Source organism: Lissotriton vulgaris, chromosome 5 (assembly GCF_964263255.1).
Source record: "Lissotriton vulgaris chromosome 5, aLisVul1.2, whole genome shotgun sequence".
NCBI lineage: Eukaryota > Metazoa > Chordata > Amphibia > Caudata > Salamandridae > Lissotriton > Lissotriton vulgaris.
Window position 1 is genome coordinate 1,361,673,537 of NC_141693.1, and position 14,573 is coordinate 1,361,688,109.

Below are 14,573 nucleotides of genomic sequence, written 5' to 3' on the forward strand. Positions count from 1 at the left end.
AGTCCTCCCACCCACCACAGCTGGGAGTACCCCACTCTCTTAAAACTATACTCCCCCTTTAGATGATCTCAGAGCCTTTCAGTCTCCTGTCAGATTGGATCAATCCACTCAACCACCGACTCAGAAGGTTGGCGGACCTACGAGTTCACTCTACTCACCGATCTCAAGTCCGACACAGGGTGATTCTCGAGCTGAGAGGATCCCTCACGTCCTACCACCATTGCTCTCAACATATGATCCCCTTCTTTCATCCCTCTATTTATGCCACTCTCTAGGTCTGTGACCAGGCAATTGCCTTCCACGGACCATGATCAGCCAAATCCACTCAACCCCTACATGACCACACCTGACACACAGGTCAATTGTCCACCCTCCCTCTCAAATTCCCCAGCCTCTCTATCCAAGCTATCAGGAACATTGCAAGTCCTCAATGACCAACTGCCCCCCCCCCCCCCCGGGACTTCCCAACTTGCACCTCTCTGGCATCCATCGAGGCCCCTTCTCTCCGCCGGATCTCCGTACAACCTCTACCCCTCATCCAGTACTCAGACCTGGAGGCGCGCCTGGATGATACATCTCTCCAGTTGCACCTTCTCATCGTCGAAATTCATGATTTAAAAGCCCTCTCAATTGAGCATCTCCCTTTGATCAGCTCCCGCCTTTCCCTTGGAAATTTGCATTGTTCAGCATTCCCCCCTCTCTAAAACTGTATCCCTTCCTAACTCACCCTCCCGCCCCAGAAGAATGAAGGCCAATCTTGCGGTCTAATGATATCGATGATCTACTCATCTCTTATTCATTTACTCTTGACACCAACAAGACTCCCCTGGGTTAAATTCAAGCCATTATCAAAAACAAATTGGATGGACCTATCTAGCACAATGTCCCACACTGCAGTGTCTGGCACCGCAGGGGGTTGTTAGAAGAACCCTCACGCACTAACCTGGTTGGTGTCATGCTTCATCATCGGGTTCCCAGCTGAGTAGCCGAATGCTACTCAGCTGTGCTGCAACACCTGATTACAGTGGAGCTGTTTTTTGTGACTGTGTGATGAAGTGGTGTGTTAATAATATCTCTGGGACTCTGACTGATGAGAAATATTTTATTCCCAGTGGCCCAGGATACATTAAAAACAAGGGAATAACTCAAAAAGACCTTTTAGTTGAGTCTTAGTTATCTATGAGGTAAATTATCTTGTGAGCAGCAGCAACAAAGAAGGAAGTCTACTGTGTGTTCATGGACTATATCCTCTATATTGGAATGTTTATTCAAGTTCTAGATTTTTCATTGTTGCTGCTGTGAGCTACGCAATAAAGGAGATTTGCATAATCTTAGCCTCTGTGTCTTTAATAAAATCCAGATTTTCTGCCCAGCAGGCTGTGAAAAATCTAAATTATCTATGAGGTCAAATTCACGCTAACCCAAACAGAGAACCCCCGCACAACCTCAGAGTCATAAACAATGACAACCTTAAGCGAGTGAACATCATCTAGACTCCTCCCCCTGGACACCAGTATGGCTTAAATGTGTACTGCTCAACTGCAGATCAGCCAATAAACACACCTCTGATATCTTAGACCTCATTCAACACAATGAGTGAGATATCCTCAAGGAAACTTGGCTTAATTCCTCTTCTACTCCTATCCTAGTCCTCCTACTCATGGCCTAATTCATCTAGACCGAGCGAAGAAGCAGGGTGGTGGCCTAGCTTGTATACATCGAAGAACACTCTTGGTTTCCCACTCTGAGTCCTCCACGCCATACTCCAGTGAATACCTCTGTCTTAACATCTCAAGTATAACATCTTCCTGTTTGCAAACTACATACATTCTATCACCCTCGGGGGACAATATCTCCTTCATCAAACAAATAATGGAAATCATCTCTGGCAATGTCAATTCGGGAGTGTCTCAAATCTTCCTCGGTGATTTCAACCTTCACTGGTCTAACCCCAATGACCAAACTGTAATATACCTTAAATAATTCTTATGTGAGCACAAGTTGATTCAATATTGTGACCGGCCAACTCCTAATAAAGGAGAAATTCTGGACCTCATCATCTCCAAAGGAAACACCATCACACTGAATACCATTACCCCTTGGGATTGGCCCGACCATCACAGCAGCATCTTCTATATTAACAGAGAGGTATCCCGAAGAAGGCTCAACCGACGAAAACGGACCTCGGATATATTAATTCAACTGAACTAGCAACCCTCTGTAAATATGCCTTTTCCTCCCAAGTTGACATGCCAGAGGTTCATGTACTTACTGACTTCTACAACTCTACTATATCTAGTATCATGGACTCCATTGCACTGTTCCAACAAAAAAATGTCTCAAAAAAAATCTCCAAACCTTGGTTCATTGACAACTTAGATTCAGAACGGTGCAACCTTAGGGCAATTGAACGAGCTTGGAGGTCCAAACCATCCTCGGATCAGGTAAAAGTCCTTAGATCGGTAAGGAGTTCCTTTAACAAACAAATCAAGAGCGCTACTTCAGATCCCAATTTAATTAATCCTCTAATCGCCCCACAAAACATTTTGAAATTGGTAAATAGCAATCGGTGGAAGCACCCAACCGCCCTGACCCCGGAGTCAGCCCAACCTCATGCAATGAACTGGCTGCTTTCTTTACTGAGAAATCAAGACTCATCAATGTTGAACTGGATTCTAAGAAGGCTTGTTTGGCATCCTATGGGTTTGTGCACCCTCCGGCCCTCTTAGAGAAGCTCGAACCAATTAGTCTAAGCACCAAGAATAATGCCTCATGAGGCACCTTTACCCCCTTCAGTGAGACATTAACACGATTCTTCAGATTATCAACCCATCTAATCACTTCAGCGACCCACTTCCTCCTTCTGTCTTCAAAGAAATGAAGGATGTTATCATCCCCCTGACAAGTATTGTCAATGTTTCACTGTCGCATGGCACAATCCCTGATTACCTAAAAGCAACTCAAGATTCAACTATACTAAAAAAAAAACGACTGCAGATAGTGCTAACCTTAACAACTTCCACCCTATCTCCAACATCCCACTCTGGACAAACTCCTAGAAAAATGCATTCAATCCCAACTTTTCACGCACATTGAGAATTTCCAACTCCTGGACCTACATCAATCTGGCTTTCGGAGTGGGCACAACACCGAATCGGTTCTCACACACGTTATGGATGACATTTTAAAAATGATTGACCAAATGAATCTTGCCTTAAATCCTCCTTGACCTTTTCTCTGTGTTTGATACCATTAATCTCGACAACCTCCTATCCATTTTGAAGCACAGGATGGGCCTTTCTGGTCAGGTGCTGCAATGGTTCTTGTCCTTCATCCACTACAGATCCCAAAGAGTCAAGGTGAACCACTCTCTATCCCAGCCCTCGTCAGTATCCACGGGGGTCCCACAAGGGTCCACCCTATCTCCCATACTCTTTAACTTGTTCTTGGAACCATTAGCTAACACTCTAAATTCCATGAACATTCTCTTTCATATGTATGCGGATGACACGCAACTTTACCAGAAAAACACCTACCTGGAAAACCTCATTTCACTCAACACTACCCTAATGAATACTCAAAACTGGTTAACTGTGAACCACCTCCTGCTCAACACTTCCAAAACAAAATTACTTCCCCCTTCTCCTCCGAATCACACCCCCAAGTTAGACCTCTAGATGAAGCACCTCACTGCCTTCGACTGCTCCCCCCACATTATTGATTCAGCCAAATCTCTCAGAATCACTCTGGACAAGCATCTGAACATGTAGAATCATATTAGCAAGGTGTGCAAGGGAGCTAATCACCTGATGAGGCTTCTCAGGAATCTCAAACCATTCCTTCCACAAGCTGACTTCAAGCAGGTGGTCCAATTGCTTGTTCTGCCGAGGCTAGACAATGGCAAAGCTATGCTATGTGGCCTCCCCAAATATACCTTGACCCCACTAAGGGCTTCATTGAACACTGCTGCCAGATTGATTACAGGTACAAAAAATGCTCAGATATCCCCAGTCATAAAATCCCTAAATTAGCTGCCCTACGAAGCACGAATACAGCTAAAGATTGCCTGCCTGTCTCCCAAAGCCCTCCATTTCAAACCCCCCAGGTATCTAGGTCAAAAGCTAGAATTATCTGGAGGTGGTAGTCCTTTAAGAGGTGTTAACTCTTTCATCCAGAAACCACAGATCTTTCACAAAAAGATAATGTGTCACTGAGCTATCTCTGGCTCTGCCCCGAAGATCTAAACTCTCCCACTGGAAGTATGCAGAATCACCTCCACGGTTGCTTTCAAACTGGAAGTAAAAAGATTCATTATGAACAAGTTCTTGCCTTAAATACATTTGGATTGTCTGTTTTAAGATATTGGACTTACACATTTAAGCCCTGAGCTGGTTGCTATACATCGATAATAAATTCTTTGCTCCCCACCCAATTCGCTATTTACTAGCTATTGTATTGTTCTCTGATGCCCCCTTTTGTAACTGTTTCGTTTGGTATTCTTAATTGATGCCTGTACTTCCCTGATTACCTTCCTTCCCGCCAAGTGTGAAGTGCTCTGATATCCTTCGGGATCATGTTCGTGCTCTATAAAACTTTATAAATAAAAAATAAATAAAGTGTTTCAACTGGCAAGCAAACAATAATACTTTTCCCTTCTCATTGGTTCCTAATATCCTCTTCACATGCAGGGTGAGGTGGATTGGGAAGGGTCAGATAGACTGCCCCAGGGACTGTGTCATCAGACTCTACTTTGCTTTAAAAACTGCTGTTTGACTGTGGGCATATACTAAAGGGTGACTCCATTATTGTCTTACTCCCTCAGGGTTATTTCTATAGTCAAGGTTCATATTCCGCCAATACCACAATACACAGTATGTCCAAGCGTTCTGCACTGCAACAACAGGTATTATAACATTCCTGTATCAAATTGCGATGACACCCTTAAGCAAGTAGACTGACTAAGCAACAAGGAGGCCCTATTCCCCCGGGGGAGGGGTGGTCTGTATGTTTAAATAGGAACAGTCCCTTCAAAAAAGTTGAGGAATGTCAGGCAAATCCTCTCTGCCAAACTGTTCAAAAGATGCACTGGGCAGCTTATGACAATCCCCCTGTTGTTTCTCCCCCAGAGGTCCAGCCTGACAGTTTATCTAACCCATACTTGGCCAGTATAAGGGATGAACCGGAGGATGGTAGGGAGGACACCACTATTAGACCAACAACCCCCGGTCCACAAAGGTTTTTACTAAACTTAGTACACTGAGCAGTAAGGTAGATCATAGTGTTAGGGGCCCTCCCTAACTCCTGAAAGTATTGACACAAGGGAAAAGTCAGGCTGAGTCGAGTTCCCAAAGGTGGCAAGAAGCATAACATCTTGGAATGTTGCTGGCATAAGCCCTAAATTAGATTGTATAGATTGGGGGCTTTTTATCAAGCAGCGTGATGTCTGCCTCTTCTAAGAATCCTGGTTAACTTGCTTCTTTTAGTGTAGAGGCAACAATCACTGGCAGGAGCAGACCCTCCGGGGCCCGGGTGACATGGGTAGGAACCCATCTTGGGTGCACAGTAGAAAAGATTGAGGTAATAACATGTGATATTTTGGGTGTCAGCCTCTTATTCCCAACAGGTAAAGTTGTTTGTAAATATAACATTTATTCAAGACCTATGGCCAGCAGACCGGAATCCCCTGAAGTGGAGCAGCTCGCTTTCTATCGGGCAGGTCTACGGATGGGGCACTTAAAAATAGTGGGTGGTGATTTCAATTGCCAGTTTAGGCTCCTGGATATGACCAGCTGTGAGCTCATAGTGAAAGAGGTCAGTATCTGGTCCATTACGGATCTAGCTACATGCCCTATAAAGAAATGGTCAAACCAGTCTTGACCCTGCTCCCTATGGGAGCTGTCCAGCCCGAACTGACAGGCCAGGTCCTCCCTGGACAGGAAACAAGCTTTTGGCAGTTCAGGCTGGACTGTTCCCTTGAGGAGCAGGGTGAAGACTGATTTTAATATGGCTGGGTCCAAACTGGGGTGATGTGGCGAGCTAAATAACAATGGATTAGACTCATATCTGTAATTGGGGTGAGTGTTTGAAAAGTTAAAACACTTCATCCATAATTTAATTTTGTGATGTTGCTCTACCGCTTTGTTCATTTATGTCGAAATAGGTGTGTTCTGAGAGAGCGTGCCCATCCTGTGGTCATGGTGAAGAAATAGTGGTTCACACCCTTTTTTTTGCCCACAACGCAACAGGGCTAGGTCCAAATGGTTAATTCTAGTTCGTAGGAACCTTGGAACTACACAATAAGTGGAGGCCTATAGAGTCCTACAATCGTACACATTGTATTTGCAGTATCAATGTACTGTTAGCTATGTGGCGACTGAGAAGGAAAAGTGCAATAATACGAAAGGAAGTAGGCATTGAGTAGCCTCTATATTTAGCTAGCTTTGCACGTATGATAGCCAGCAAAGCTGCTTCTTCTCTATCTACATGATAAGATTGCTGCTCTATAAAACTTGTAAACTACTTTTAATGTGTTCATTAAATGTTTGTTTGTTTTTAAAAAATATGTTATGCAAATTTTATATTGCCACCATGTATATGTGTTTTATGCATTATGTATATGTCTCTTTTATGGCAAAGTGCCGAAATAAAGAATCCCGAGATTTTCATGCTGCTGACAAACCCAACATTTCTCGACAATAGGAGCTCCTAGTTTATGCCACTTCCAAGAGATTAGTCGAAATTATTTCTCTGCTTGCTGGTGCATTTTTTATGTTAAACAGGACGCTGCCTTCCTATTGCTTTCTACTTCACTTGTAAAGATCTAAGCAGCAAAACATGAATTTGCAAAAGGGATATGTGCAAGAACATTTGAGATAAATAAACATGAGATGGTAGGCAAATTATCTTCAGATTTATGCAGATGTTAGTTTTATTGCCACAAGTAATGTTTAATGCAAATAGGAATGTTGTTTCTTAAAGGTCTGTAATAAATGGACAGTAGATGTTTTATCCTGCGGTTTTAGCACCTCGACTTTCTTCCTTTTAGCTGTTTATGGAATAAAAGGGCGGGCCAAACGGCCGTTGAGCCAGTCAGCCAGCCGCCTCAGTGCTATTTCTTGATGATCGCCCTGTGCTCTAATACCAGTTTTCTATCTCCATGCACCCCCTCCTATTTTGTGGATCGACTAAGCTGCGACATTTCTGTTTTCTTTTTTTTTGTGGTGCACCAGTGTCTAGCCATTGCTCTTTTTCTCTATTTTAAAACTCTCTGCCAGTTTATGGTTTCCTCAGGTGGTGGTATGTTTCTTTTTTCCTGTTCTACAGTCCCTACCTGGAGCTGAAATTGTGTTTTGCTCTTTCTCAAAGCCTACCCACTGCTGTCCTCATAGAATTGGGAGAGGTCAGTATCGGGTAGGTTTAATGCTTAAAGGTCTTGATTGCTTGATGTTAGACCTGGCATCCTTGGTGTGGTTCTTCCCTAACTTTTTGCCTTCAACCCTCATGTTTTTGCTGATTCGTTTTTACTGGCTTTTGGACTAAGCACACTTTACCACTGATAACCAGTGCTAAAGTGCTTGTGCTCTCTCCTTAAAGCATGCTGAAATTGGCTTACACGAAATTGGCACTTATAATTTACTTGTATGCCCCTAGTAAAAGGGTACTGCATTTCCATAGGACCAATACATTAAATGCTACCAGTGGGCCTGCAGCACTGATTGTGCCACACACTTAAGTAGCCCTTTAAACATGTCAAAATCCTGCCATTGCCGCCTGTCTGAACAGTTTTTAAACTGCCACTTCAACCTGACAAGATAAACCTCTTGCCAGGCCCAAACAGTCCTTTTTAATACATGTCACCCCAAAAGTAGGCCCGAGCAGCCCAGAGGACAGGGTAAAATGTGTTTAAAAAGTCTGGCATGTACTTTATAGTTTTACATGTTCTGGTACTGAAAACTCCTAAATTAATTTGTCACTAGTGCAAGGCCTTACTCTCCCATAGAAAAGCATTGGGTAACCTTATTACATTTAATAAGTGATAGCTTTCAATTGGGAACAGGTAGGCAGGTCAAGTTTGTTGATTAGAGAATTTTAATTGTAAGTCCTCTTTAATGGTAAAGTTGAATTTTAGCGCGCAATTGTAAAAATGCTATTTTTAAAAACCTAACATTTTCTTGTCCTAACCATTTGGTGCCTGCAGTCTGTCCTGGGTCGCATCGTTAGGTGTAGCTGGCAGTTGGTCTTTGTGCCTTGCTCCTAGAGAGTGTGACAAGGGGAAACTAGGTGTTGGCAGGATGGACCACCCTGAGTTGATGATGGGGGGGAGGGAGGGGGGTTTCACCTACCACACTTGTGTATCACAAAGAGTCTGCCTGAGTACACTCACAAAGGGTTTGACACTGATATTTCGTGACCTCCAGACAAGCTAGGGCCAGGTCCGGGAGGAAGGGGATGCCTGACAACTTGTGGGGATGGAAACCTATAGAAGCTTCCTCTATTTCAAAGTGGACATCAGGTACAAGTATTGGGCCCTTGAACCCAACTCCTAAGTACACTCCTGGACCTGTGGACTCTGCAAAAAAAAGAGACTGCTGTGCTGCTGAAAGGACTGCTACTCTTCTGGACTGCTGCCTGAAGGACTGCTGCCCCACTCTGGTGACCTGCTGCCCTCTTGTCTAGGTGAGAAGGACCTGTTATTCTAAACCCAGAACACCAGAGGTGACTCCAAGGGCTAGTTGGCTAGCTTCCTGATCAGAAACCTCTGGAACAGAACAGCCTTCCACCAACCTTGCACTTAGCACCTGAACTCTGCGGTTTTGGAGTCCTGCCCTCTGCAGTGGTGCCACCCCACTCCTGGGCCCTTGGAAGTGGGCCTAAATATGCTCTGCCAGCCCACCTGCAGATTCAGCAGAGGGCATCTCCTTTGTCTGTGGTGCATCTCCCACAGAGCTGGTGCATTGCCTCTGACACTCAAATATTCGCCCTCTGAACTGCTGTATTGCCTCAGCTGTGTGGACTTCCCCGACACAAGGACTTCGCATTGCCCATCATTACTGCCACTGTGGGATGCATCGCCATGCCTGTACTTTAGCTTGCTCAACATAGTCCATCGGAACCACCACTCCATGGCACATCTCCTCGCAGGGAAATCACATTGCACTTCGCTGAATGTAGAATCGCCACTGAGCCGTGCATATCCTGGCCCCTCACCTCGCATTGCCTCTGCTGCGCGAAGCATCCTTGATGAGCGTCTCCGTTGTGACTTTGTCCCGGTCTTGCGCAACCAGATATCTACAGTTGGCACTTCTGTGCTTTATGCATGTCTTCAATTCTGCTGATCAGATTTTTGTTGTTTTGGTCTTTTATTAAAATGTACTCCATATTTTTCTAAATTGGTATGGGATTTTCTTGTGTTGTGTTTTCACTTTATTAGTAATTGAAGTGCTGCATAAATACTTTACACGTTGCCTCTGACTTAAGCCTAACATCTTTGTATCTAACAACTAGACAATTGAGCACTGGTTTAATTTTGAGTTTCCTTGTGATTTGCCCCTGACAAGAATTGTGCTTGCTGCTTGAGTAGGGTTTCACCCCCTCTATCAGTAACTCAATTTTTCACAGTTGAGTATGCAGTGAAGAAAATGTTCTCATTGGAGTACCATGTACCTGTTGCAGGTCCATGCATTCTTCCATAACTTGCAAGACACTTACACAGTTCGTCTTTGCAAATTCAAAATTTACCCAATTTGCAAACATGGGTCCATTTTTTAAGGTTTCTAATTTACTAATCAAGGACACTTTTATTTTGGTGCGCAGGCCTATTTTCTCCTCCACTCCAACCATGCCTGTTTGCAAGGATGTCGTCACCATGTATGGTCGCTATATTCACACATAAAACATAATGAGCCATATGTATCAACATCCTGATTTGCGATTCTCAAATAGCGATTTTTTACAAATCGCAATTTGAGAATTGCAAATAGGGATGTATGTAAAAAATCGCAATTTTTTTGCGATTTCTTAATATTCTGTAATTGCGATTAGCAAATTGTGAATCGCAATTAAGGAATACTTTCCCATTCATTTCTATGGGCCAGGAGGCCCATAGGAATGAATGGGAAGTTATTCTCAATTTGCGATTCGCAATTTGAGAATCGCAAATTGAGAATAATTTCAAGGGTGCACGGGTGTCAAAAGGACACCCTGATGCACCACTGAAATAAGCATTGGTGCACATGTGGCGCACATACATAAGGGCATGTATGTGCTTCACATTGCACTTTGAAAAATGCAAAAAAGTGAATTTTTCAAAGAAATCGTAAATTACCACCAACTTGAAGTGGTGGTAATTTGCGAATCCTTAAGACCAAATTGCTCTTTTTTGGTGCTTCTTACATTGCATTTAAGGAATCGCAAAATTTGTGATTCCTTAAATGCAACCGCAAAATAAGGAATCACAAATTTTGCGATTCCTTATTTTGCCTTCATACATACCATTTGGCAAAATTGCATTTGCAAATGCCGAAATTCTGCGAATTTCGGAGTTTGCGAATGCAATTTTGATTAATACATATGGCCCAATGTCATTAGTGTGAACCTAATAAGGCTGAAGGCAGCTGTGACGTAAGCGTGGAGAAAGAAAGCATGTCTTCTGTTGTCCTGAAACGCATATGTTCAGGGTGACCAGCCGTGAGAGGTAGGGCTTCAGATCTTACACTTCAGCGGTAAGTGTGTGTGTTGGCATTTATATAGCGCACTGCTACCCGTAGGCGTCCTGGCGCTTCGACCGCCGCGAAACCCTTCCTGGCTTCCCTGAGAGATGGTCCCTTAATGGGTATCTCCAGGGTGAGACCAGGCATCCCCGGCGGTCTGGGGGGCCGTTAGTGAAGATGAGGCAAGCTAATGCCCAGAGTTGCCGAGTGTGATCGCTGATCAGAGTGGGCACCGAGGCGAGAGAATTATCGAGTCCGCTGACCCTGGTCCAGAAACCTGCCGCGCCGGGAATCGAACCCTGGTCCCGGGCCGTCCTCTGCTCTCGGGTCTGCCGCCTCTAACCAGTGAGCCACACTACTTCACTAGTGTGTCTGAAGTTCAAAGGTCAACAGAAGAGTTTTGTCCTCACTACATTACCTGTGGACTGGCAGTGGCATGCCTCCCTAGTCTGCTGCTGTTGACATGGCAATCTGGGCGAGTTTCTATTAGTCATGCAGTATGCAGAATAATTGGTTTTGGCTCAGCCAGTACAAAATCATTTCGAAATGATGTAATAGCAAATGTTTCTTTGTTTTATTGCCATGATTTTTTTTGGCCTTGTTTCCCTTCTAGCATGTTTCCCTTACAGTAGAGCATGTTTTTTGGGAAACAGATATTGCGTGAATGGAAATACTTTGATGAAATCGTCTTACTGTGGTACATATCCAAGTTATAAGATCTCAGAATTTAGGGTTGGAATTCATCGTGCCGTCTGTATTGAGGCTTTGGTTCCTCTAGTCCTCGGTGCATTGCCCCCTGACAAAGGCCATTCTGCTGCTTGGACTCTGCAGTTATTAATTTGAACACGCCAACAGCCGCTCTGCTATAAGAATTGTGCAGGTTGCAGTTATTCTGTATTTTTCAGTTAAACGGGAAGGTCTAAATGGCAAACAATTTAGCTGTGAAACCAAAATGTAAGGTCTTCTGGAGGGTGCCTGGCCTCGTTTGTGCACCAGCGTCATTCATTACTTTTGTTCCTACCTTTTAAGGTTGACAATGGGTTCGCTCATCTATTATGCTGGTGAAAAATGTATAGTAGTTAATGCATGCCTTCTGTATTCAAACATTTGACCCTGAGTTGAATAAACGAAATCCCCCATTCCCAAATGGCAGAGCTGACAGTATTGTTGAAACATAGCGAATAACCTGTACGATTGTTGGAGGCCTTGGCGGACGTCCCCTCAAAATGCAGACAAAAACAGTGCAAAACAATGCGAGCCAGCAGCAAAAGAAGTTTCATGTATGCTTTATCAACCATTTTCTCTCAATACCAGTTGTTTTCGCAATCATTTGTAGTAGCGTGCCTCGGGCACCCAGCCCACTTGTTTGGAAAAGCGTTGCACCCTCTATGCATGCTTTGTGCCTATGAGGGGCTGCATTTTCCACAATTTGGAGGTGTCAAGGGTCGGCAAGTTTGTTTGATGTACCAGATTAAGGTGCGATTTCGGAAACATCGTTCTAGCACCTCATTTCAATTTTGCATCTCTCGCTTCTAGTGTTTTTGTGGGTCGGGCCCTGCACAGGGTGAGGATTCAGGTCTGTTCTTGTTATGACAACTGGCTTCAAATGCGTGTTTCAATATGAAAGCAGATTGGGCTGCTTGTGTGTGTGCCATGAGCTTGCTTCAGGTTTAAGAGTTTCTGGTCTTTTCAGGTTCCCTGGGATATGAGAACACCAGAAGATGGTGGCTCCATAATCTCGTTTGTTTCTCCTGACCTTGCCTGTGTAATGCTCAGGGTGTGATAACGTGCACATTTTTATTTAGGCTTTGTAATGACTGTTATGTTTTTCAAGGGACTCTGTTGTTTCGATGACCAACTCCTCTTCAGTTGCGAGGTCTAAGAGGATTGTTCATTGTTGAAGCTGAGTCTTGAAAAGCAGTTATCTGGGAGGCATTTCAAAGACTGTGGCTGGAGTTTCTTCTGTGCAATAAATCTTACTTTGGCACTTTTATTCTGTGTGGATATGTTCTTGAAGGTACCAACTTCACACAAGGTTTAGTTAAATACATGTAAATGTCAATGTAAGAAGTTGGAGTAATAATTGAGGGTGGTAATCATCCATCAATCACAATCCTTGTCAGGTGGAACCACAAAAGTCTCTAAATAAATCTGTGCTTAACTATCTGGTAGCGTGGCACAAAGCAGTCAGGATTAACTCAGAGGCAATGTGTAAATTATTTACACAGTAATAAAGTTAAAACACCACACAAAAAATTCCCAAACAAATTTGGAAAATAAATAAAATGACACCAAAACAATGACAATTCAATAAGTAGAACAGGAGATATGAATTTTTACATTTTGAATTAAAAATAGAGTTAAAAAAGCACAACACGCCAACCATGATCTCTGGTCTGTTTCAAAGTCAAAAGCTAAGGCCAACCATTGTAGATCGTAGATTGGATACAGGGGTCAGGTTTGGCCCACTGGAAAGGTTAATTTTTATGGAGAAAAAGTGGTCCTTGTCAAGTCGTTAGGTGGGCAAGCAGGATCCAGATAGGGGTTTGATGACAGTGTGTTGCTGAAGCACAGGGTCTCGTTGCAGTAATAAACAAAGGTTCGAAAGCACTGAGTGGGTGAAGTTCAGGCACAGAAAGACCTCAACGTAAATGGATTGCTGCTCTGCATCAGTCTCGATGAAGCCCTCTATGTTAACACCTGGAACATTTTCAGTAAGTCAGATCTCCTTTAGCAGGGCGAGTTAGCGAGCTGAGGTAATCCGGCTATTCAACACCAACACTGATCCTGGTCTCCATCAGTTCTCCAGGCAGAAAGTTGGCAAAAAGTTTATAAGTGCAAGCCTTTTCAGTGTGGCCGGAGAAGTACACTACATCAGCCAAAGGTCCAGGACCTAGAAGGGCACAACTTGGGAGTTAGAGCTCACTCCAGCAGAGACCAGCAGCCGGATCCAGTGGGAAGTCCTGTTGGTATTGGTCAGCTGGTTAGTTGCAGGGAGAGAGGCCTCTGGAAGCTTATTGTATCCAGGTAGCTGAAACAGGAGGTCAGCCAACAGACCTCTCGAGTCACTTCTTGGGTCCTGATTTCACGGCAAGCAGTCTTTCTTCAGGTTCTTCAGGCAGCAAGGCAGTCCTTCTTCTGATCCTCCACAGGTCCAGGAGTATTTTGAGGAGGATACAGAGGGTGCCCCATTTTTGCCAAGTGGCAGCCTGTGGGCGGAGGGGAGGTACTGGCCACTTCCTAAACACTGGGGAAAAAGATACCAGGGGTGAACCTACCCACATTTGCATCATATGCTATGTGCTTTACTGGAACCTATCACACAGTACCCATTTTCCCTAAAACTAACATGGCAGAACACTTCTTTCACTGGACAGACGTTCCTGTGCCCACCCAGCAGTGTGGCTATGGACATGGGCAAACACTGCTCTATAGTTACTCCAAACAAGTTCTGAGGAAGCTTCCCCTCCCACTGGGTTCGGAGCCAAGCAGACTAGAAAGACAAAGAAAGAGGTGGGCCTAAGTGTGACCTACATCTGCCAGGGACAGGTTAGGCATCCTTTGAAACTCGGTAAGTGACTGGGGTTAGCCCCCCCAGGCCATTTCACATAGGAAAGAAAAGCACTGCTCCCTGCTCAAGCCCTTTGTCTTCTGTCTGGGAACAATTACCAACTGACCACAGGGAAGCCACAGCAGGCAGGCCACAGTGGATACTGGCGGAAAGGTCCTTTTCTGGCTTCTGCAGGAAAATGAAAACTTTCTAAAAGTGTCTTTATCAAAATAGTAATATAAAATCCACCTTGATCATTCTGTTGGATTTTAAATTTCAATTAAAGTGAGACCTTTAACCATTTTTCTAGCTGC

General features: G+C 44.1%; 1 protein-coding gene across 1 annotated transcript in view; it reads left to right on the forward strand.

Moving 5' to 3' along the window:
* SYT6 (synaptotagmin 6) overlaps window positions 1–14,573 on the forward strand; it is an 889,964-nt gene that overhangs the window by 838,722 nt on the left and 36,669 nt on the right. The gene's annotated exons all lie outside the window — the stretch shown is intronic.